Here is a 27,156-nt window from a genome sequence, read left to right as displayed (position 1 = left end):
GGAGATTCACTTTACGGTGGATCTGGTCTAATACAGAGGAGAGACTTATTCTAGTGTTCTCTCCATCAGTAAGAAGAGAAAAAGGACTGTTTATGTACATTGAGATTTTTATGAGGTAAACAGAGATTTGGAATCAGGTATATCTGAGATGGAATCCAAGTAATCAAATTACTTAACCCTGTCTGAACCTTTTTAAATGGGAGGTATTATCCAACTAGTATTGTTTTGAGGGCTCTGTGTGAAAATGCCTATGAAAACAGAAAGCACATGGCCTATACATTGCAGACACTGGATGATCCTGGGAGCTCTTTCAGTGACTCGTGTAGGAGCTGATGGGACCAGGTCTGGGATAATGGCAGTGGGAGTGAAGAGGAAAACCCTAAATGTTGAGACATTGGTGGAATACTGTCATGATTAGTATCCTCATAGCTTCTGAAGGATTAGTTTGCCCACCATTCATCTTTGTACATCAGGAACCAGCACAGTGCTCAGGGCAAGTGGCAGCCAGAATAATTTCTAGAAAATGTCTGTGCTTTCTTACAATCATTCCCTTTCTTTTTCTCATTCTGAAGATGCTTTACTTTTTCATATGGTGCTTATTTGTGAGCACAGAGGCCAAAAAATAATTAGGGGGTCTGCAGTCTCTGCCATATGCTTGTCTAAGGCTGTTAAAAGGGAACACATTTCAAAGATCCCTACATCCTTTGTTTCTACCGTACTTTTAGCTCCTGTCTCTCTGGTGCTTCTACCATAGTTTTGTCATTTGTGCATTTGGCTCTGCATTCTTGTAGGAATTTTCAAAGCAAGACAGTTCTATCAACACCCCTGCCTCCTGTTAAATGGATATCTAAGATGTTATTTTCTGGCAGCTTATCTGATGGTGCTGAGATCAGAGGCACTGTGATTTTCAGCAATAGGAGGTTTGATTTCAATATGACATACAGTAGGGCTCCAGCTTCAGCAGATTCTCCCCAGTGGCACACTGCCAGCTAAGCCTGCCTCATCTGACTCCTTCTCAGAACACTGCCTACATACCCTCAGCATCCATTACCATCAGGAAGACTCACACACACACATATGGAAGAGCAAGCTAGGAGAGTAAAATGATCACTTGGCATCTATGGAAGAAGGATATATAAAAATGAATATGGACTCAGAGTCATTTAGTTTTGCTATTAATAGTCAACCTACCAACAGCCTAAAATCTCTCTCTGATGAGCTGGGGTTAGCTGCATGGCTAATCTGGGTATTACTCTTGGTCTGTCACTACTTGGACCAATCTTCACCATTGTCATCATTGGCAAAATGGCCAAAGATAAACTCAAGGTGCCTTAAATATTGGGCCCTTAATATAGAGAAGCAGGCTGGCTGCCAATGATTTATTAAAGATAATATTACAGAGTAATATGGTATGAGAGATGACCACCATTTCACTTCTTCTCACAATCACCAATCTACTCATATAGCAAAATAGGAAGGCCTGAATATCAGGGGCCCTCAAACCACTCCACAGTTAATAGGTGTGACCAATCATTTCCTCTCAACTGGGAACTGGGAATGGGGACACAGATACCACGACAAGAAAACACGAGCTGAAAGGACCCAAAGGGACCACTTTGAATTGGAAAGTATAAGAAAAGGAGAAGAGAAAGCACAGGCACATCCACAGCGGGGAATAAGGTAGAGAAACCATGCAAACCAAAATGAGAGGCAGAGGTTCTGAGAGGCTTTGCAGTTCCTCCAAGAACTAACAATACTTTCTACAACTAGGTTCCACTAGGAACTTTTGAAATAATTTCCTTTCTACTTGAGATTCTTCATGTGGGATTCTGTTCCTTACAAATGAAAATTCTTTAAGTAAATAGGCATCTTGGATGTCAATGGAAGGCTATAGAAAAAAGAGAATGCCAGGAGAATTTAGTCCTCCTGGTGGTATTTAAAATCTCCTGAAAGAAAAGAACCATATTTAATAAGCTATTATATTCTCCCAAATACTTAACACAATGCCTAATGCAAAGTTGGTGATTAACAATATTTTTTATTGAAATCAGTTATTTTTAAAATATATATATTTTTCTGATTTTTTACAGGGAGGAAGAGAGAGGGATAGAGAGTTAGAAACATCGATGAGAGAGAATCATCGATCAGCTGCCTCTTGCACACCCCCTACTGGGGATGTGCCCGCAATCAAGGTGCATGCCCTTGACCAGAATCGAACCCGGGACCTTTCAGTCCACAGGCCGACTCTCTATCCATTGAGCCAAACCGGTTTTGGCTGAAATCAGTTATTTTTAGGCCAGTATTATATGAGTATGAGTGAAAACCAATCCATTTTAAGTGGATTATTTCTGGGTTGAAGAAGCTGAAAGGAATTTTGAAGGCTGGTGAGAACATGTCTATCTCCACAGTAAGAGCAGGCTCCACAGCTTTGTTGAATTGACACAACCTTTCATATGTTGTTGAGCACAGGGCAGCACTCAGGGAATAGGTATGGTTCATGATTGATTTCTTTTAAATGCATACTAGGAGTCCTGATTGATCTCACTCTGAAGTAGAATATTTTCTGAAACAGATCTGGAAATGGACCACTACTGACCCCCTCTCTTGCTCTATATGCATCTGAGCCACCACCACACTTTCACTTCTAGATGTTCATATAGCTTTTCTCTCCAGTCATTCAAGTTTCTGTTCAATATCTTCTTCTCTAGAAAGCTTTATCTATCCACACAAAAATATTATCTCATTATTTTATTTTCTTTCACTTTTATTTTTCTACATTGTACTTATCACTCCTTGATTAGTTATTTTAGTTATTTAGTTAGTTATTAGTTAATTAGTTATTTTGTTTTCACAATAGGATATGTTTCATAAGAGCAAGATCTCTCCATTTTATTTATTATTATAACCCTAGAACCTAGAATAATGAATGGCACATTATAGGTGCCCAATAAATATTTGATGAATGAATGAATGAATGAATCTCCCTTAAGAAACCAAGAGCCTTGAGGAAATAGTACACATCTGGTTTATCTGTTGTTCTTATTGTATCGATATTGATAGAAAATTTTGTACATAGTAATTGCTCGATACATGTTTATTATATGAGTTTTAGGTATTATAATAATCTGAATATGCCATACTCTTCATGGACCTGCAAATTCAACTAGCAGAGACCTTGCCATAGTCATGCTTAAGAGTGTTGGTTAATTTGGCATGGTTTTCAAGATCCTGGGTGAGCGATGAAGCTTGAAAATAACAGATCATGTTGATTTCCTGGAACCTTAACAGAAATGTTAAATACTTGCTACTGATGCCCTGGCTGGTGTGGCTCTGTTGGTTGGAGTGTCCATGAACTGAAAGGTAGTGGGTTCAATTTCCAGACAGGGCACATGCCCAAGTTGTGGGTTTGATCTGGGTCAGGGTGCATACTGGAGGCAAACAATTGGAGTTTCTCCCCCTCTCCTTTCCTGCTGAAATCAATGAAAACATATCCTCAGTCGAGGATTTGAAAAAACAAAAATAACTGCAATGAAGACGACTCAAAAATATTACTTTTTTTAATCACCAGATCCAGGTTTATTCCTTTTCTTTCTAGAGTAGTACATATGTGGGACCCTCCTGCCAACCACAGACACTTCAGCACTGCTTAATGCCAGTATACATTCTGAGAAATGTGTAATCAGGCAATTCTGTCATTGTGCCAACATCACAGAGTGTACTTACACAAACCTACATGGTATAAACTACTACACACCTAGGCTATATGGTATAGCTTATTGCTCCTATACTACAAGCCTGTACAGCATGTTACTGTACAAAACAACATGAGATTAAATCAAACATAAGAGAAAATAATGTAATCAAGAGAGCTCTGCTGCATGTCATAGCATACTGTTTTACAGCAAACTATTTTTAAAATATATGTAAGTAGGAAGAGTGCACTCTAAAATAATGATAAAATATAGTAAATAATAAACCACTAACAATCATTTATCATTCTTGAGCATTGTGTACTGTACATAATTGCATGTGCAATAATTTTACAGTATTGGCAGTGCAATAGGTTTGTTTACACCAGCATCACCACAAACACACAAGTAATGCATTTAGCTATGATATAGGATGACAACAATGTGGCTAGGTAAGAATTTCTCAGATCCATTATAATCTTATAGTTTTGACACAATTATAGTCAGTTGTGTAGAAGTTCACAAGGCTTTTTAAAAACACTTCTACATTCAAAAACAAATGCTTAGCATTAGCTATTGTAAATATCTAAAATATTATATTATTCATTCCTTTCATCCTATTAATAATCTCTATAATAATATCCTGGTTCTAAATCAATAAATTTGAAAAATCTAGATGGTGCTGAGGAAGATGTGAAAAAATAGTGACTTTCCTATTCTGATAGAAATATATGTACTAGTATATTGATGCAATTTTTGGAGAGAAATTTGGGAATAGTTATAAAAACCAAATGTGCAATAATTCTTAGTGTGAGGAAAGCAATGATACAAAAGCAAGACAGTGAAGTGGAAGAAATATGGGTTAAACTCTTGACTTTATTGTGTAACCACGAGTGTATCATTTAGTGATCTCTTTGATCTTCACTCCCCTCATCTCTAATATAGGAAATGTAATTCCCACATTCTTCATTTGTTGCAAAGTTTAGAGAAAATGTACAAAAAGCACCTATTGTCGAGTCTGTCACTTCAAGACAAGTCAAAGAGGAGAAATTTTTGTTCTTAAAGAATAAAAAAGGATGGTGGAACTAAGATTGGGTAGAATTTAAGAATACTTAAAAATTATTGTTTTAAGGAACTTAATATCTCATGTGGAAAGATTTGAGCATAAGTATTGAGATCTTGTATGTATAAATATTTTTATTTTCTAAAATAAAATGATGAAAAGAATTTCACTAAATTGACATTATATTGACAATAGCCTATACCTCTTAAATTAATATATTAGTGTCATTATTTGTTCATCAGAAACATTTAAGATCAAGTTTCAATAACATGTGTAAAACTTTATTGCTTTGTTACAGAAAATATATACATTCTAAGGCTAGAAATTTTTTGCTGTTTCTGTTGTCTTTTTTTTGTTGTTGTTATTTTGGTTATTGTTGCTCTTACTTTGTCTAATCCATCATCCAGATGTAAAATACTTTTCTGATTTTATGTCATGAATTTCTTACTTCTACATTCTGGGTTTCAACTGAATCCTAGGATTAAGAGTAACTTGGATGTTTGAGATGGGAAAAGTTTGAGCAAGCAATAGTTAACTCTCCTACCTGATGCATCATTATAGGTCTAGGGATTATTCCAAGCTCCATTTCTCAATACATAGGGTTATAAATTCTCAATTCCATCTGTGATAATTGCCTATCAGATCAAATTGGAACAGACTTAACTTTAATATGGCTTTACCAAAAACTTACCTACTCTATCACACTACTACTACTATTACTACTACTACTACTACTACGTGTCACATGGTGTGGTAGGCCTGTACCAGTCAGGATTCAGGCAGAGACACAGAAGCACTGTGCTTGCTATGGGATAAGGAATATATTAGGAGAATTAGAAATGACACAATAAGGAGTTGCTGGAAAGAGAAAGAAATGAAGGAGCATTGCAGATCTAGAGAAAAAATCACTAGCCATTCCTCTTGAAGTGCTGGTGCAGGTTAGAACTTCCAGGGAAATTTGAGAAGCCCAGCACAAACAGCAGCAGAAGTTTATAAGAGCTGTGATATCTGTACAGCTACTAGTGCCATGGGGCCACAGCCAAGCATCTGGTGGAAATGTTTGCACAATAAACCTAACAGTTGGATGAAGAACAGTGGAGAATAAAGACAAGCTGGGCATCTCTGTGCACATTTGTCCACCTTTCAAATCTCACACAAGCTCCTGTGTTAGCCAACTGTAGCCTGGAACCATTCAGGGAAGAAGAGATTTAGTCTCCAAATTAAACAATACAAATAAGTCCACACCTTGTCAACTCGTCATCCGAATATCTACTTTTCACCATATTTAATATCCAATAAAGGTGATAGCAAAATTATGCTTCTACCTAACCAGATGCAACAATTCCTAATATAAGCAAAAATATATAGCCCTCCCCAAAATAATATACACTAAGTTCCATGTCTCTTTACCCATCTTTGAACAATGTCCATTCTTCATCTATCTGAGTCTCACCTCTCCTTTAATCTATACTTTCAACACTATTCATACATTTTATGTTGGATAGTATAAAAACCGGAAATGGAAAAGGAAAAGAAACAAATGGTATTTTACACACACACACACACACACACACACACTCACATCAAAGTAAGGAAGAAATACTTATTACTCTTAGAGTCTTTATTTCTATAGTTTTTCAGCTTATAACAAGGTCTGTGTCACTAACAGTCCTGCCATGTCTGTCATAGTATTTCATCAGTATTGAAATAAGACATAGGAAAGTACTAAGAGGCATCCAGAGCATCAACCCCTGCTTTCCAACACATATATTCTTCCCTACGCTCATTACGTAGAAGCAGCCCAATATCCCTGGAGAGGATCAATTGCATTCCTAATGCAATGATGCTATCCTTTGCCTGTTGGTTTACTGAAATGAGAAGTTCAAAATGACAAGGTAATAATAGACTCAACTTCCAGTTTAGTAGAACTTCGTATCTCCTCTGATAAAAAACAATCATCCCTTGTTCAGTAAGGACTCTAAATCAGCAGAGCCCAAAATCATGAGGACACATTTTGCCATTAGGTCATTAGGGGTAACGGAAAAATATTTTCATTGGTCACTGATTCAGAGTATAGGTTTATCCTAAAGAATTTTACACAAGGCCTCCAAAATAGTGCCACACATTGGGTGACATAACTGAGTCTTCCAAAGGATAGTCTACCATCCTATCAGATTAATTGCATGAGGGTGAATTTGATATTGAATAATTTCCAAAGTAAAAAGTAATGCTGTACAGAAAACTATAACACTAAATAAAGCATTTTGGAAGCCTATGGGTGTTTGGTTTTAGAAGAATCATCACAGGGAGTGAAGACAAATTCATATCCAAGATCATGTCTATTCCACTGAGAAAAAAGTACTATTCCTTCCAGGATGGAAGTAGTCCAATGTAATAAACCTTACCCCAAGGGGCTGGCTCATGTCCCTTGGGAGTGGTGACATATTGTGGACTCAGTATTGGTTTCTGTTGCTGGCAGGTTGGGCACTCAATAATTGCCAAAGCTAAATTGGTCTCTGGAAACAGAAATCCATGTTGCTGACAAGCTTATGTACAACCTCCAGTCCTGCCAAAGTGGCCACCTTCATCATGAGCCTATTGGGCAAGGGTACAGATGGCTGGGGAAAGAAGCTGATTAACATCCACAATATGAGTCAACTTACCAACTGGTTATTAGGATTTACTTCTGCTGAGGGTATTATTTGATAAACAATCACATGACACATAAATCCTATCTTATGTCACTCCAACACACAAGATGGCTGCCCCCATGTGGACACAAAATGGTCATCCTTAGATGACCAGCAGGGGAGGGCAGTTGGGAGAGATCAGACCAGCAGGGATAGCTGGTTGGGAGGGACCAGGCCTGCAAGGGAGGGCAGTTAGGGATAATCAAGCCTGCAAGGGAGGGCAGATAGGGGTGATCAGGCCAGCAGAGGAGGAAAGTTGGGGCGACTGGGCCTGCAGGGAAGGGAAATTGAGGATTGGGGGAGCCAGGCCTGCAGGGGAGAGCAATTGGGGGAAACCAGGCCTGTAGAGATAGCAGTTAGGGGTGACCAGGCCTTCAGGGAAGGGCAGTTATGGGTGTTCAGGCCTGCCATGAGGGCAGTTATGGGCAATCAGGCTGGCAGGGGAGCAGTTAGGCATCAATCAGGCTGGTAGGGGAGTGGTTAGGGGGTGATCAGGCTGGCAGGCAGAAGCAGTTAGGGGCAATCAGGAAGGCTGGCTGGCAAGCAGTTGAGAGCCAGCAGTTCTGGTTTGTGATAGGACATCCCTATCCTACTGGATCAGGCCTAAACAGGCAGTTGGACATTCCTCGAGGGATCCCAGATTGGACAGGGTGCAGGCTGGGCTGAGGGACACACCCCTCAAGCACAAAATTTGTATAAAGTATCTTTATACTTACTAGAGGCTGGTTGCACAAAAATTCGTGAAATAGGCCTTTCTTCCCACTGGCTGCCAGTACCAGTTTTCCTCTGGCACCCAGGCCTTTGCTCTGGCCACAGTGGAGAAGACAAACCTCGAGGCTAGGCTTCTCTGCTCCAGCAGCAGCAGAGAAGCCAAGCCTCTTCAGTCTTCAGTCTTCACTCTGAGCCTGCATATTCAAAGTAACCTGCTGTATTTGTTGGGTTAATTTGCATACTCACTCCTGATTGGCTGGTGGGTGTCATGTAGGTACAGTCAATTTGCATATTTCTCTTTTATTAATGTAGATGTCAATTTTGTTTAGTTCTATCCACATTCAATTTCTGGATTACCTGCCACCAACTTTTTCAATTGTGTTTCTTCCAAGTTTCTGACTATCTGGTAAAACCATTAGCTACTACACACGTGTCTGTGCAGATTCACAGATTTGGCCATTTCTCCAAGGTTTTATAACTGGAAGAGGGGCCCTATGCAGCAACTTTTCCCTTTTTTGGAAGGAATATTGAAGAGAGACAAATTTGTATGGCCTTAGAGGCTCATCTCCTTCCCTCTAGGAAGATAAGCAAAGAACTGGCTTAGGTCACTGGGCCAGCCTGCAGTGATAAGGCTTTTGGCTAATTTCAGCATTCCATTCATAAGGCAAGGTTGTTTCCTGCACACTTGGTACAAAAACCTTCATCTATAGTATGCATCTTCCGGAGCATGTTCCTGAACCAAGATACCTCTTGTTTTACTTATTTTTACTATAAGAAACCACATATTCCTTTCCCCCTTTTAGCTTAGCTTACAACAGGGGTAAGCAAGCGGGAGTTCTGTTTTGTACATCTACGTTTCTGGCTAAAGCCACCCTCTGCTGGACTTTTGGTCTTAGTACATATGGGGCATCCACACACCTCCTGTGCTAAGGAGTAATTAGAATTTGGAAGAATGCATTATTCTACTATTTTTCTGATTTTAAGTTTTTCTTCCAAATAAGCCCTATGTTATATCTGAAACCCATTATACTATGCCAAATGTCCTGACCACTTTTGTAGCAGATATCTTGATATGCTAGACCCCACTGGATGCCTAAAAGCTTGACCAAACTGGCATGCTCCTGCTTTTTTGTGGGACATACTTTCTACAGTCTTGCACACATATGTTTGGGAAGTGTCTTTTCTGTTCAACAGATCCAAGCAACATGATGTCACTGGCAGGGTGAACTAGCATGATGTCCATTAAAATGGAGAGGCAGGGAGGTTCATGAAAAAAAGGTTAAAATAAATTGGTAAATAGTTGATACAGTTCTGAAATAGATTAGTGTATTGCTAGAGACCAGGTGAAACTGCTTCTGGTGGTCTTTACTAATAAGCATAAAGACATTTAGGAGGTTACCAGTTGCATACTGATTCTAGGGAATGAGTTAGTTAGATCCAAGAAGAACCACATCTGGAACAGGCTAAAAATGGAGTCTCCACTACCTAATTAAGTTTATTAGTTTGTCATTCTTCACCTGCCATCTACACAGTCCAAAGACAAAAATTGAATGAGGATGTAATAGGAATCATTGATAGTGGAACAAAGATCTTTAATCCCTCCAGGAATGCAATGTTAATTTTGGATTACTGATTCAGTAGAAAAAAGGAAGCTCTAGGTTTCCATTTTGCCCTTGCTATCATAAAAGATCTCACTCATGGATAAGGGAACCAATATGGGGATTCTATCAGGTTTTTTTTATATAATATATTTTATTGATTTTTCACAGAGAGGAAGAGAGAGGGATAGAGTTAGAAACATCAATGAGAGAGAATCATCCATCAGCTGCCTCTTGCACACTCCCTTCTGGGGATGTGCCCACAACCAAGGTACATGCCCTTGACCGGAAACGAACCTGTGACCTTTCAGTCCCCAGGCCGACACTCTATCCACTGAGCCAAACCAGTCTTGGCTCTAACAGTTTCTTAGCTGTCTATTTTGACTACACTTTTCATAACCCGGGGGGGAAACCTATTGCTTGATAAAGACTACCAGTGTCCTATTTATCACTGACAACAGGTTAATCAGTGCCTTTAAGCCTACTCACATCAGAGTCCTAATGCCATATTGCTATTTTTAATTTTGTATTTACATAGAACTACTTCTAGTGGTATATATATATTTGCCTCAATCAGAGTTCAATTAGCAGAGCTATAGGACAAAAGTTTCATTGTAAGAATTAGAATTTACATAATTGTTAGAGGAGCTGGAACAATGAAGTCTAGGAGAAAGAATGAAGGATTTGAGGGAGTCACTAACCAGCCTTCTCAGAGCACTGGCACAGGTGGATGGTGGAGCTTTTAGAAAATCCTGGTAAACGAGGCCCATCTAATCACTAAAGTAGAACCTCAAGTGGGGTACTTTTTGTGAGGGACACAGAAGCTGTTGCATCTTTGCAGCTATCACTTCAATGCATATGATGGTGTGCCTGGAACTACATTGGGTCACAGAACCAGAGGTCAGAAGAAATGGACTTGAAAAGGAAGAAAACAAACACAAACTAGAATCTGTTGGTCACTTCTTTGTATTTTCATCATCGTATCTTGTCCTGAAGTTCTTAAGAGAGTAATGACTCTGTTTCAGTTCCACTTATTAATTCCCAGGTAAGTTTCTCATTTGAGTAACTCTAAGCTGGAGCCATAGAGGAAAGGGTGGTCTAGGAAACATAGTTCCCAGCTTAACCAAGTTGACATTAAATCAGCCCAGCATAATATTGATACAAGATGAATGAAACATGAAGTAGAAGAGGAGATGGAGCCAGCAGAGGAGGCAAGAAAACAGCAAACAGAAGGATATGGTTTATTAGATGCCACCCACAAGACTTGTCTTGAGAAGAAAGGAGTCATCAGTTCTGCCAAAGGAAATGAAGTTAGAGAACTGACCATGTGGCTGAGAATATAGCTAGGTTATTCTCCCAGCTCCAAACACATCAGTGGGTAATTAGAGCCAGTCTGTATCAGTTCCAGATTACTAAGGGGAAAAGATCAGATTAGCCTAGCTAATTAGTCAACACCCTGTGAGAGATACCTCTGAGAAGGAAAAGGGCATAGAGCAGGTAAATTAACTGATCTACATCCTAAAATTCTCAAACATAGTTTGGTATGGTTTTAAGAATTTATGGAAAATCCAAAATGATTGGAGTACAGAAATGAAATAATTAAGTAATTTTATACTTAGTAGAATTTCTTGTAACTAGAGAGTTGAGTTTTAGAGATGGGAGAGCAATTGGAAGAGTGATTTCTGCTTTCAGGGTAAATCCCAGTGGATTGCCAATCAGCCTAAATATAGAATTGAAGATGCTGAATAACTGTGGATCGCAAAGAAATGAAGGTAGCAGAGAGATAAGGCTATTTTCAAGAATGTGAGTGCTTCATTTTAGCAAAGGTTCTGAGTCAAACTTGAGGGTCAGAACAGGTTTAAGAATGAGCACTACAAACCAGCTACGCACTGACCATTTGTGTTTTTCCTTATGCAGGGACAAAATAATATATGTCTTGAGTTTATCTTTTCAGTTACAATTGACATAGTCCCAGGACTACTGCCATGTTCATACCTGAAGGTTTCTGTGTTTAGTAAGAGGTCACACGGGGCAGTGGAAATACTGGGTCAGAATTAAGTCTGTTCCATCATGAATCGGCCACTAGTCAGCTGTATGATACTTTCTTAACCTGTCTTTGACTCCCAGAACACCATATTTTCAGGGTTCCCTCCAACTTTGACTTGAGTAATTCCTGGAGAGAATGGTTCTGAGACCATGAGCAATCACAGTAAGACATGCCCTAATGATTTTTGGTAGAGCGCACACCTAATTCAGAGGTCTGGGCATCTAGCAACATCCAACAAGCAGACCAACCAAGAAATCTAGCTGAGTCAGTGAATGATTACAATGTGACTTCTGAATGAACAGCACATTTCAACTGGGAGAACCCCTACAGTTGATTTAGATTAGCAGCAACAGGGCAACACTGTATGTTTAGAAGCTTCTTAGACGTACAGACTTTTTGTATGCTCAGAATCTTTTTATTAATCAAAATATTATTAGTAATGATAATATAAGGACTTTCTCCTATTACTAAGATAATAAAAGGATTCTTGGCAAATATAATATGATTTAGCAAGTAACCACACCGAATCCTTAAGGCAAGCAAGCACAAACAAGAGAGAGATTTAAGTTCATCAAAAATGTAAGATAATGGTGATTACTGAATTCCAATATACTAATGAAGTTTCTGCTTACACTATCATTCAGAGATGCAAATGTACAATCATACCAAGTTGGTTTTCTTTTTAAATTAAAAAAGTGTTTTAAGTGGTTTCTCAAGATACGCATGAAAATCAGACCATATGTGCTCTGAAAAAACTAAGTTATTCTCTTGGCTATAATCCCATCCTAAACTATGTCTGCCCAATATCTTTGCTATTATTGAAGACAACCAGGGACAAACAGCCCACAGTTGGCTTTAAGAATATAAATTCAAGTTCAAAAACACTGACTTGCATGCCCTTTTCCTATCTTAAGTCAAACTGGTAAATATATTAGGTATCAGAGTTTTCATGGAAAGTGCTCTGAAACATGTTAAGCGCCATTCAAAAGTAATCTTCATATTATTTAGACATATGTGGCCAGTAAACCTCATCTGGGTAGAGTCAGAAGGAATTAGACATGAAGGTGGGAGAGGCCAGAAGGACCTAACCAAGGACTGATAATGACTATCTAAAGGTACATTCCTTGGAAAGTAGCCAAGGCCCTGGGAAGTAAGTAACTGGAGAGTCTTCCAAGAACATCCATCACTGTGGTAACTCAGGAATGTGCTGAAACGTTGGATGGATGTCCCAATCTGCTTTAGGATCAGGAGAAAGTAAAGCAGTAATATAAATATTTGTTAGAATGACTGGAGTGAGCTGAAAAATGATGTATGAATATAGGCAGGTCTCATGACAATCTCAACTGTATGTATAAGCAAAGCCACAGAGGATTTTAGCATTGCAAAATGGAATCAATACCCACAAATCGAGGTATTCTCTTGTGTGATAGTCCAACTATGTACAAGGCCTATCTGTACTCCATACAAGTAAAGATAATTACCACTCACTGAAGTAGAGAAAGTCCTTTTGTAAGGTTGGGCTAAAGGCAGGAACCTTTAAGATATTAAAAGTGGTTTTAATTCAATCAGTAAACTCTGAAGAGATAGGAAGGCCATTCTAATGATGAAAATGATAAAACTTGGTGCTGTAAACACACACTAATGGACCTACTTCATACCTTTCCTGAGGAAAGAATCCGTTTTCACACACATGAAGTAGGTAAACACATAACTTTGTGAATAGCTTAGTTAAGGGAAGGTGTTTAAAGGATTTCTAGACATTAGAGAGTGTGATAGAAAGGGGGAGGAGAGGAAATGTCAATATCTCTTTCCAGCTCAGTAAGTTTTGCCTTCTTTCTCTGTTTATAGGGGTAATTATTCCACTGTAGTCCCAATTTCTTCCCAGTTGGACAGCCACCCTATTCGACAACCCGATTGAGGAGCAAGCTATCAGCGCAGGATAATTTATAATTGTACCTTGAGAAATGGAGCACATAACTGGATGAATTATTCCTTCCTCCCCCCACCCCCTCCACCCTTGAATCCAATGAGAATTCCATTGTCAGAACTATGAATCATTTCCTGAAAGTCCAAGGAGGTATGTAGAGTCTGCAGTATATAATTCAGGATAAATCCCTCTTCATTGGATTCTGTTTGTGGTTATTTCACAGCCTCTTTATGAGAGTTTGGTTGAGTGTATCTAATTCTCCATTTCCAACAAGATGTGAGGGAAGAATGACGGGCTGCATCATCTACCACTGATTCCCAAAATTAATAAAAGATGAAGCCGAGCCATGGTAATGAGTGCTCATGTCTAACCAGAAACTATTTGATTTCTGCATCCAGCAAGAATTTGCTACTGTGATGTGAATACTATTATATTATACTACATAGATTCCTTGGGTATTTTTCTCTATTATGCATTAGAGCAAGTTTTAAAAATATATATCAGAGAGGTAGGGAGAGGGAAAGAGAGATAGAAGCATCAATGATGAGAGAGAATCATTGATTAGCTGCCTCCTTCACACCCTTACTGGGGATTGAGCCTACAACTTCAGCATGTGCCTGGACCGGGAATTGAACTGTGACTTCCTGGTTCATAGTTTGACACTCAACCACGGAGCTACATTAGCTGAGCTAGGGAAATATTTTTACTGGAAGCGAGTGAAGCCCATTTCACAGATCTGTGGCACCTGTGACCCACTACCCTCTTCCAAAAGACTGCATTAAATTTTCCAACTCAGAAATCCCTACATGATCACAAAGGAGCTGTGCCAATGCTCCACACAATCTCAAAATTTTTGGCCTCCTTTATTTTCTCCATTTGTGAAACACACAGGTGCACACAAACACACACAGACACAATGAAAAACACTTCACCAATTTTTTCCTAATTTACCCCTACCCATAGTTCTGTAGGCTAGGTACTATTCTTATTCTCCTTTTTTGGTGAAATTCAGTGAGTCAATATGCCATACCCCACAGCTAGCAAGTAGGAGAGCTGAGTTTGAACCATATTGGTTGGTGGGCTTAACTATCACACTCTTCTAATTGCCTCTCTAAAATATTTTGTCCAACTTCTTATATTATGTATTAGAGGCCTGGTGTACAACATCCGTGGGGGGTTGGAGGATGGGATCTCTCAGCCTGGCCTATACCCTCTCACAGTCTGGGAGCCCCCAGGGGATTTTCTGCTCCCCATGGCCTAAGCCATCAGTCAGACATCCTTAGCATTACCACTGAGCTCACCAGCCATTAGCCCAACTCAGTGCTACTGGCTGAGCAGCGCTCCCCCTATGGGAACGCACTGACCATCAGGGGGCAGCTCCAATATTAAGTGTCTGCCCCCTGGTGGTCAGTGTGCATCATAGTGACTGGTTGTTAGGCCGTTCGGTTGATTTGCATATTAGCCTTTTATCATATATAATGAGCAACTTGGGATCAATGAGATAAAACCAACTTTCTCAAAAGTACAGAGCCTCATGAATCCTTGGATGGAGCTTTCTAATTCAATACTGCTTTCCTTATGCTTGTTTAGCTATTGAGGCTAGGAAAAAAATTATTGTTACCACAAAGTTACAACATGTGTTACTAAAGGCAGTCAAAAGTAATTAAATAAAAGCATCCATCTCTTTCCATGTGTTATGTAGCTGACCTGCACGATGGAAAAGGTCCCATCACAGGAAAAACATGTAACTATGAACCAACATGGAGGAAGGTCTTGTCAGGTGCTCTTGACAATTTTTTAGGAAGAAAGTTATTCCCCTTCCGCATTCAACTACCCTCTGATATAGAAGTGTTGCTTTACTTAAGTAAGATAAGGCACATTTGTTTGAGGCAGAGACTGGGACCTGAGTGATGCTAATAAATAGAACACTGGAAATCACTTACGTGGTGAGTCAGTCAAATGGCACAATGGGCAGCAAGGTATTTCCTAAGAGGTACAGGAGAGACACTGTGCCTCTTCCTGCAATCACAGAATGTCAGAGTTGAGCTTCTCCTGAGTGTGTGTGTGTGTGTGTGTGTGTGTGCATGTGTGTGCATGCACATGCATATGTGCATATGTGCATATGTGCATATGCACATATGTGTGGAAGTTCTAAGAGTCAAAGGTTATAGGTAGAGAGAGGACAAGACTATGGCAAAGAAAAGTTATCTTTACCATGTATTGTTTTTAGGAAATTCAGAGTTCTTGATTCTTTCAGTATTTTTGTTTTGTATATACAATTCAATTATTAAATGGGCAGAGCAAAGTATATTGGGGCATGAGACAAGAATTAACTTTAATAAGTAGAAATGTCTATATTATAGAGATAATGACTCTCTATAATCACACATTTTATTTATTTTGTTTTAAAACTATATTTATAATAAACACATTATTTCTATAGGCCTTACCAACTACTTTCATGTGTATGTAAAGTATGTGTTAAACTACACACACACACACACACACACACACACACAGACACAAACACAGCCCATTCAAGTCCTTTCATAATCTGACCCACTATATCAAGCCTCAGATTCAGAACCCACAACACACATGTTCCAAGTATCCTGTATTTTAGCAAGATGGGGTTATTCATTCTCAGAATGCTGAGCCTTTCGGCCTCTCCTCTTCTCAGGCCATTCCCTCTGCTTTAGATGCCCTTTCTCTTTTCAAACCAAAAATCCCAGCTTAACTACCACATTCTCTGTAAACAACTCCCTACACTATCCTGATCTTTACCCCAAGCCTCTCTCTTCACAGACACATGAACACAGCCCTGATGGATGAACTATGGATGGCTTCATGAGTCTCCTCTCCATCCTTGCTCGACTCCATTTCTACCCGGCAAATTTTAATTTCCTTCCAATCAAAGGCTGTGTCTTATATATCCCTATATCTTACTCTTCCTCTACCCCCACTGCCTCCTAGAGCCCAATGAATAACAAGTCTTTTAAATAGATTTGTTGTATGATGATTGAGTTCATTGATTGATTGATTGATTGATTGGATTGAAATATATTGAACTAAGTCAACCCCTCGCCCCAGATCCTCCTCTCTACCATAGTGAGTGAAATCATGTCTGGCACACAGCCATTTGAAACCTCTGCCCTAAAGTTTAACCTCAACACTGGTTTTCTGTCTTGGCAGAATCATTCTCCATCCTTCTCTGCCCTGCTCTATTCTCCAGAAGACTAAACACGAGGGAGCTGCATCTTCCAGACTATTTTGCCCTATAACTTTCAGCTAATGGAGGCACTGAAAGACCCCAGAGGGCAGGAAGAGAGAGAGGTCAGAGTATTTACTGCCCTCCCTAACTTGGTTGGAATATAGTTGGGCAATAGCTGTGAACCTCTAGGCAGACCCACAGCTCCTATGTTTTGTCGTATATTAATTTAATGTAGCTGCTGTAACAAACCACCACAGACTTGGTGGCTTAAAACAACACAAATGTATCATCTTACAGTCTGTAGGTTAGAAGTCCAACACAGGTCTCAATGGGTTAAAATCAAAGTGTTGGCAAGGTTGGGTTCACACTGGGGAATTTAGGGGAGAATTCACTTCCTTACTATTCCTAGCTTCTAGGGCTTCCCACATTCCTTTGCTAATGGCCCCCTTCTTCCATCTTCAAATACAGCAATGTTTCACCTCTGATACTTCTTCCCTCAGCACATCTCTCTGATGGTACCAGGCATAAGTTCTCTGCCTTTAACAGCTCATGTAATTAGGCCAGGCTCAAGAGAATGTCTCTATCTCAACCTTAGTCACATTTGCAAAGTCCCTTTCCTTTTTGCCACATAAGGTAACATATTCACAGGCTCCCTGGATTAGGGTACAATGGTTTTGAGGGCCCATTATTCTTTCTGATCAAATGGGTTCGATCTTGTCTTGGTAACACTATTATCTCTATTTCCCCCTTCAGATCTAGAAGTGGTTATGGTTTTTTTGATGTTGCTAATTCTTTTTTTTGAAGTAGTGATGGTTTTTAATGTTGCCAATATCCATGTTGGTTCTCTTACTCTACCTTCAACTCTACACACAGTTTCTCCACTAAGTTCTCTTATATTAACCCTTTGAGAATACCATATGATTTTTCAGGACCCTGACTGATGCCACCATGCTCACTTACCCACCACAGATAAAACCATGTGGCAGAAGCTCTAATCCATTAACCTATGATAATCCTTAGCAGAGTCCAGGTCAGCAGCTGTCTGGATGAATTAGGATCAGCTACACCTACCACTTACTTCCAATATACATCTCTGTGGGTAAAGGGTTGAGGTGGATTTTCATACTTGGGTAATATGAAGAGGTGGCTTACTCAGCATAGCTTATATCTGGGCAGCTCCATTATTTTAAGAACTATTTAAAGATCAGTTTACTTAGTTCCTCCTCTGCAACCAGAAGAATAAAGGATCTGCATTTCTGCTGGATAACCAATAAATTCAAGATGCTGTTGAGTTTGAGAGCAAGGCAAATGAGGTCCACTTTAACACTTTCTTCCCCTACCCCCCAAAGACTTGCTCTTCATCAATTGCTTCATGATTAAGAATATCTGCTTTGGCAAGAAACAAACCTGAGTTTGAATCCAAGATCTATGGCTTGGACAAATTATTTTAAATCTCTAAGACTCAGTTTCCTTATCTGTAAAATACAGATAATTTCTATAGGGTGGGTGAAAGATTCAATGGGCCATGTATATCTTAACATTGTATCCAGTGCATAGTAAGCTCAAGAAATTGTTAATGATTTCTTGATTTTGTTAGTAAAACAAGGCCAGAGCCAAGTCCTCACCTCCAGGAACCCTTCTTAGATTCTTCCAGACTTCAAAGATCTCCATTTCCTTTAAATTCTTACAAGATTTTTAAACTGATGCAATACATATTTAGAACTTCTTACAGGAAAGACCAGAGTCTCATCCAAAATGGGAGCTATGCTTTCTGCTGCTTTGGCATCTTCTTTTATGCCTAACCTAGTACTAGGTACAGAACAGACACTCCTGAAACATTTGTCAATTTATGATCTTCTGTATGGACTGCTATCATGAAGATTTCTCAAACTTAACTCCAGATTACCCTGGCTCTATTTGTCATTATGAAGTCAGAAGAGATGGTAATACAGTACCATTATGTCTAAGAAAACATAATTCCTCCTCGTAGAAATTCAGAGTTGTCTCAGTTTTCTAAGCCATGAGGGTACTCCTACTGTTAAATACGCTGCCCTGATACTGGGCCATGTGTTAGAATATGTGTGTGCTATAATTTTGACTTCAGAAAAAAATGGAACTTCTATACTCTTTATATTAATCAGGATAGTTTTGGTTATGCTTGAGGAACAACTAAGCTCTAGATCTCAGTTGCTAACATGACAAAGGTTTATACTTCTCTTCTGCAAAATCTGCTGCAGAGCAAAGTGATGTTCAAGATCACCTATTCTCCATGCAGCCCTGCATTAATCTAGGCTACCTCCTGAGTTGTTATTGTACAAAAAGAGATTACTAGAGAATCTCACACTGACAATTACATCCTTAGGCCCAAAAGTGACACAAATCACTTCTTTACAATTCAATGGTCATAACAATAGTCACATGACCCTGACTAATAGCAAAGGACAATAGAAACTGTGATGCTATTATTCTGGAATGAGAAGAATATCAGATGGAGGAGAACTGAAAGTCTCTACAATGTCCTTAAGACACTTATCCAACTTTACCTTGAATGATAATTTTTTTCTCCTCTTAAACTACAAACCCTTTCAGGGTAGAGATTCTCTGATTCTTTCCTAATTACACCCACCTCCCAATGCCTCTCTAGCATAATCCTGGCACACTATCCAGACATAATTATCAAATTCATTCTTTTTTATTTACCAAAAAGTTATTGAATATTTACCATGTGTCTGGCATTACTCTAGGTAATGAAGATATGGCCTTGAACTAAATATACATATATCTCTAACATCATGAAATTTAGATTTTAGTGTTCAAGAGAAACAAACAAAATATGTACAAAGACAAAATGTACAATAAGGTAGCTGTTGATCAGTGCTATAGAGAAAAAAGACACAAAGAATATGATATTAAATATATACATATATGGAAGGTGTTGGAGCAAATAATGCCTGTGTGGAGCCAAAGTTGATGATTAACCAGGGTGTCCTGGACTTCTATAGTGACAAAAATAAACAAAGGGTAAAGATTAGTCTGACGGTCTCAAGGCAGATGGTGGTGATAAGGCTGGGAGTATTGAGAGGAAGAGGAAGAGGTGGGGTCTTGCCAGAATCATGAAGAGTTTGGGGATTATCTTTTCATTTCTTCAGATAATGATGTCACGTCCAGAAAAGAGTTGTAGTTTCTTATTGTCCTCTTGACTTACCAACAGAGGCGTGGAGGTGAGGGAGAGAACATTTTAATTAGAGCCCAAACATAAATTTAATTTATTGTCTTTATCATACATTTCAGGTATGTTCAATACTTTTTCTTTTCTAATTCAAATTGAAATCATGTAGACTTCATTAAGATGTCCTTTCTTAAAATTGTTAGCTACTTCTGAATGCTCCTCCTCACCTCATTTAGAACTTCTGCCTTACAAGTGGTTAGACAGAAGACTTGAAAAAATTTTGTGAATTAAAGGCTTCTCTGAAGAATGTTCCAGCTGTGTTGATGCTTCTTTCATTATTTTTTCATGCCCTTATCTCTTTACCCCACCCAGATAATCATGCTTCTGTATGCCATGTTAATGTGTATCTTGAAGATTCAACTATCTGGGTGATCTTGTTCAGCTCCTGATACTATGAATTTTTCTTTAAAAGCTCCAATCCTTTTTATTAACATCTACTAGAGGCCCAGTGCACGAAATTCATGCACAAGGTGGGGGATGTCCCTCAGCCTAGCCTGCACACCCCTCTTCAATCTGGGACCTACCAGGATCAGGCCTAAATGGGTGGTCAGACATACCTCACACAATCTAAGACTGCTGACTCCCAACTTCTTGCCTTCCTCTGCCTGATTGCCCCTAACCGCTTCTGCCTGCTAGCCCGATCAATCCTAATCACTCCCCTGCCAGCCTGATTTAAACCTAACTGCTCCCCATCAGTCCCGATTGCCCCTAACTGCTCTCCCCTACCAACCCGATCACCCCTAACTGCCCTTCTGCTGGCCTGATTGTCCACAAATGCCCTCTCCTGCAGGCCAGATTGCCCCCCACAATTCCCCTCCCTTGTAGGCTTGGTCCCCCCAACTGCCCTCCCTTTCAATCTGGCCCCCCACAACTGTCCTCCCCTGCTGACCTGGTTTCCCCCAACTGTCCTCCTTTGCTAGCTTGGTCACCCCTAACTGCCCTCTTTGTTTGCCTGATGGTCCACAACTGCCCTCCCCTGCAGGCCTGGTTTCTCCCAACTGCCCTCATCTGCCAGTCTGGTCACCCCCAACTGCCCTTCTCTGCTGGCCTGGTCACCCCTAACTGCCGACAACTGCCTTCCCCTGCAGACCATCTTGTGGTGGCCATCTTGTTTGTCCACATGGGGGCAGCCATCTTTGACCACATGGGGGAGGACATCTTGTGTCTTGGAGTGATGGTAAATTTGGATATTACTCTTTTATTATATAGCATAATACTTAAAGCCTCCTCATAATAAGAAAAGAAAAGTAGGAAGACAGGTAGCCCAAGTTCTCTCTCTGAGCCTATTATTGAAGTTCCTTGTATGTTCTTGAATTCTGTTTCCTCTTCTGAAAGGTAGTTAGTGACTTTTATTGATAAATCATTGTCTTCAGTTTTATAGTAATTATTGTTATTTTTGTTACTCAATTCAGATATTATATATTAAACACTTTTATGCATTACCTTTTGTTCTTTATATAATAGAGCAGATAGGTTTTATTTTTATCTCCATTTTGTAAATGGGAAAACTGAGAATCGCAGAAGTTAACAACTTGTTAAAGGTTAGATAGCTAAGTACTGGTTGTTTTGCTCACTAAGGTATCCCAATTACCTGCAGTACCAGGTACTTAGGTACTGGAAATGAATTTTTAAGGTATCATGCACAAACAAACAACATCAAACCCAGAATATCTGAATTTAGAATCTGCGTTCCTACCACCTATCTTAAGTCCTTACAAAAATGGTAGTTCCTAGGTAGACAAGGTTATTTTAATCTCTAATCTCCCATATCTAACCCATTTGTTGATAGTTTTCATCCATATTTTGGCTTAAATGTCCATTTAGTGTAAAAGTATAAACTATACAGAAGGTTCCTGCCCTTACTGACTTAACTATTTAGTAGACTATAACTTGAGACTCCATTAAAGATATTTAAGAAGGATTTTAAAAATTGGTTGCCTGGGCTTGCCTTAGATCAGTGTTTCTCAACCAGTCGATTTTATCCCCAAGGGTATATTGGGAGATGTCTGGAAATATCATTGATTGTCAAAACAAGGAGAGAGAGATGCTATGGGCATCTAGTGGGTAGAGGCTAGGGATGCTGCTAAATATAATACAATGCATAGGTCGCTCCCCACAACAAATAATTATCCAACCCAAATGTCAAAGTGTAAAGGCTGAAAATCCTGCCCTAGACAAACTAGAAATGATGCAGAGGGGGCTCATATTCCTGATATATCTATCAGCCTTACCTTCCTTGCCCCACCAAAACTCCCATGTAGACAAACATACATATACTAGAGGCCTGATGCACAAAATTCATGCAAGGGTCTTGGCCCTCACAGCTCCAGCTTGGTCCAGAAGGAAGTCCAGAAGGTCATTCAACTGTCTGGTTTAATTAGCGTATTATACTTTTATTATTATAGATTTCCAGGGCCTTTATATTCAGCTTTCCTCTGGAATTGATCAAACCTCAACTCATTCTTTGTGCCCTTCTGATTCATTTGGTAAAATCATTCCTCTTTTGATCACATTTTCCAAGAGGCTTGCAAGATGACTAACAAATTTTAGTATATACTATCTATAACTTACTGTTGAGTTTACATGAGTCATTCTGGCCATTTGGATGAGGTTCTGGAAAATAAAAAACTTATAATATTTTTTTCTTTCATCCCCCCCCAAGTACAGTATTTTATTTTCATTGGCTAAATGGATCCCATCCTCCAGCCTTGTAATCTAAAATGAAGATATCCCAAGGGTCCCCCCAAGAATCCCCCCAGGATAGCAGGTGGATGATGTATAATTCCGTCAGAAGATAAGAAAAGAAGTTTAATCTTCTGAAACTGCCAAGAATTTTCCTTCTAATTAAGAAAAAGAATTCTGAAATTCTGCATAATTTAAAATATACTTCATGTGCTAATGGAAAAGAACCAAGAATAGAAATAAACCTTTGCTATAAATAATCAATGCTATCAAAATGTCATGGTAAAATGCTCCTCAGATAGGGACAAAGACAGATTGTTTTCTGGGGTTTTATCTGGAGAGAGCATCAGGCTGTGCATTAGAATGACATTCATTTTGCTTATTTATTACGTTGGATGTCTCTCTTCAACTACTTCCATAAAAGACTCCATCTAGAGTCAAAGTGTACATATGACAACACTGTGTGTATGTATGTGTGTAAAATTGGAGAATAGTCTAAAAAGACATGAAAAAATAATAGCTATTGATGGGTAATTAATATGGCTATACACTTCTTGAAGCCTTTATCAAGTGATATTACAATTATTTGTTAACTAGAGGCCCAGTGCACAAAATTTGTGCATGGGGTGAGGAGGTGTCCTTAGCCCGGCCTGCACCCTCTCCAATCTGGGACCCCACGAGGGCTGTCTGACTGTCAATTTAATCCCGATCCCTGCAGTTGGACATCCCTCTCACAATCCGGGACTGCTAGCTCCTAACTGCTTGCCTGCCTGCCTGCCTGCCTGCCTGATTGCCTCTAACTCCTTCTCCCTGCCAGACTGATCGCCCCCTAAACGCTTCCCTGCTGGCCTGATTGTCGCCTAACTGCTCCCCTGCCAGCCTGATCGCCTCCAACTGCCCTCCCCTGCTGGCAAGTTCACCCCCAACTGCCCTCCCCAGCAGACCTGATTGCCCACAACTACCCTCCCCTGCTGGCCATCTTGTGACCGCCATCTTGTGATGACATGAGGGCGGAGGGAGAGAGGACTACCTACGCTTTTATTAATATAGATATATTCATCTTGCCGGTAGAGTTGCTAACAGCTTTTATCTTAGCCATGTTTGCATTTCATTTCCCAGCACAATGGCCAGCATACAGGAGGGGCTCAATAAACACTTATTGCTACAATGAATAAATACATGAGTTCATTAATTACAATTGGCACTAAACCTCCAAATTTCCAGGAAGCCTGAGATTAAAAACAAAAAGAAAGAAAAAGCACATTAGGAGGAAAGAACTGATGTATTTTTATAAAAGAAAATGAGATTTGGTAAACATATAATATGGTTTGGCTTAAATCTAAGGGAAGAGCAAGCTAGAATAGCATGAGATTATTGAATGATCTAGGAAGGAAAGAAGGAACAAGGAAGGAAAGAAGGAACAAGGAAGGAAGGAAGGAAGGAAGGAAGGAAGGAAGGAAGGAAGGAAGGAAGGAAGGAAGGAAGGAAGGAAGGAAGGAAGGAAGGAAGGAATAAAAATATAAGCAAGTGAGTTCATGGCTCTTTGTGTTTTTCCAAATAATCCAAAACTGAGTGCCTACAATGAGATGTTGAGCTTGGTCCTGGAACTGCAGAGACACATAAAAGAAAACCCAAGCCCTTACAATACTTGGCTGGGGGTGGGAGGTCCTCAGCCTTCAGCTGTACATTTGAATAACCAGGAGAGATTTTTAAATACTAATTCCCAAGCTCTTCATAGTCCTCAGAGCTATTAAATCAGAACCTCTGGAGATGAGGCCCACACAGACATTAATAGCTTTTAAAGCTCCCCAGGTGATTTCAATTACAGTCAAGTCTGCAAACTAGTCTAGTGGAAGAAAGTAATTAAATGGAGTTCATTGAAGAAATGTCTACAGAATACCTTGAGCAAAGGAATAATGGGAGTAAGCATTTATTTAGCAACTACTTCAGCCTAAGAAAGGTGCCATGTGTTTTATTTTTGTCTCATTCCATTCTCATGGAATTCCTATGAAGTAAATATTATTATCTACAGCTGAAAGATGAGTTAATGAAAACATTATTTTAAATTAAGGACAGAAACACAGTCCTTGCTCAAAAACCAAAAAAAAAAAAAAAAAAAAAAAAAAAAAAAAGAAGAAGAACATAGGAAATACATGTCATTAGAAAAAAGAGGAAGCTCAAAAAAAAAGTGGAAGACCTGGATTCATGTCTAAATATTGCCATTAACTATATGAACTGTGAAAGTTATTTAATCTGTCAGGGTCTCCAGATGAGAGTAAGAGAGTTAAAATCTAATATTCCATAACTGTAACAAAATTATACTAGAGAAAAGTAATAGTACTGTGATAGTTGCAAACAAAAATAAATGACAGATGTCACAGATGGAGACCTGGCCATCAGTTGAGCCTTCAAGAAGTATTAGAATCTGGCTCAAGTTGCTATGGTCTATAGTAGATCTTGACTTTGTAAGTTCAAAATCCATTTCTGAGGACATTGGTTTGACTTTGAGGCATTGACACATAATAAGTCAACATCCAAGAATCTGTTGTATAAACTGCTCTGCCAAAGTACTGCTATATAAAGAGATAAATGTTTCTATTGACTTTATTTAGACCAACCTTACTTAGTGTATAAATCAAGTCAAAAAAGACGGTGTTAAGAAAAGTTTGTATTGTTTTGTTTTCTGATCCCCACAGCATTACTTACTTCTTTCACTCTCCATGGGCTGTGCACACTTCCTAAAATAGCACAGATAAAGAGTACATTATTTTTTCTCTTCGAGGTTTCTTTTATTACATTCCATTAATTCCACCTCTTTCTATTAATGTTGCCTTTCTATAATACAATTGCTATTTCAGCTACTTGTTAATCAGCTTCAGCTGTTTCACAATAAAGGCTTTAGATAATAATTGACTGTATTACACCTTTAATTATATAATTACAAGGTTATAGTCTCAGCTATGTTCATAGACTCATGTATTCATTCCACATCAAGTTCTTTAAAGAAACAAAAATAGAACTTAAAAGATAAGGAGACATAGAGCTATATTGCCTTAGGCAGATCATTTAATCTTGCTGAACACAGAGATTCCCTTTGTGAAAGGAGGAGAAAAAAACTACCACTATCTCTTTTTATATATAAAATTTTAATAGATTAATTTAAGCATCACATAATAGACACTGGGGAACTTTAGGAATACGTTTTTCATAAATGTCCACCTGATCATCTTAATTGAGATTGACATTCTCAAACTACGTACATCTCTGATTTACTTCAGGAAATCAGAAATCTCATTTAAATTCTCCATTGCACTTTCAGGAGTTAATTTTATCTTGACATTCTGAAGGCATTTTACTGTTTCTCTTAGGTTCTGACAACCCTCTGCAAAAAGCTATAAAATTTTTAGCATTATCTCTTATAGTTCTTATGAACCTGATGACGTCTCTAGGAAAGAGGCAGAAATATATTATTTCTACTTTCCAGATGACAGCTAAGTGACACAGCAGGTAGGTGAGGGACTCAAATGCATTACTCTTTATTCCAAATGTTCTCTCTATTGAGCGTGCTGTGAGTTTTTGACAATCCAATTTTACCAATTCTTATGATGCTCAAGGCAGTCATTTCATCCCTAGGGTTCTGCCTTTCCCCTCTAAGGAGGAAGCTAATTAGTTGTTTCTCCATGACACTTAGTTTTGGTCAGATGTTTTAGGGCAGTGTTTAAAAAACAAAGCTGAAACATGGAGAAAGACTAAAAGTATAGACTACCATCTGGGAGGAGAAGATCAGACTAGAAGTCCAGAGCACTTCCATATATGGTCCCCCAACCAGCTTGTATGAATGCCGGCCTTCTATCATCCAATTATCCAACATATAATGAATGCACAAGTACACAAGACCCAAAGTAGGGCATTCAAGGAAAGGCAAATAAAATATAATCTCTTACCTTAAAAAATAGCTTTCCAGTCTAATGTTGTGACAGACAATAATATATACATAAAATATGAGTTGGAGAGTGCCAATAGCAAGGAACAAGTAACAAAGAGATCTCTGAGTTGAGGTTTACTGAATAAAAGAGAAGCTTAACTTTCTTTCTTTCTTTTTTTTTTAAATATATTTTATTGATATTTTACAGAGAGGAAGGGAGAGAGATAGAGAGCTAGAAACATCAATGAGAGAGAAACATTGACCAGCTGCCTCTTGCACACACCCTACTGGGGATGTGCCCGCAACCAACGTACATGCCCTTGACTGGAATCGAACCTGGGACCTTTCAGTCCGCAGACCGACACTCTACCACTGAGCCAAACC

Source organism: Pipistrellus kuhlii, unplaced genomic scaffold, assembly GCF_014108245.1.
Source record: "Pipistrellus kuhlii isolate mPipKuh1 unplaced genomic scaffold, mPipKuh1.p scaffold_m20_p_12, whole genome shotgun sequence".
NCBI classification, from domain to species: Eukaryota; Metazoa; Chordata; class Mammalia; order Chiroptera; family Vespertilionidae; genus Pipistrellus; species Pipistrellus kuhlii.
The sequence above is the reverse complement of the archived record's forward strand: the minus strand, read 5'-3'. Positions refer to the sequence as shown.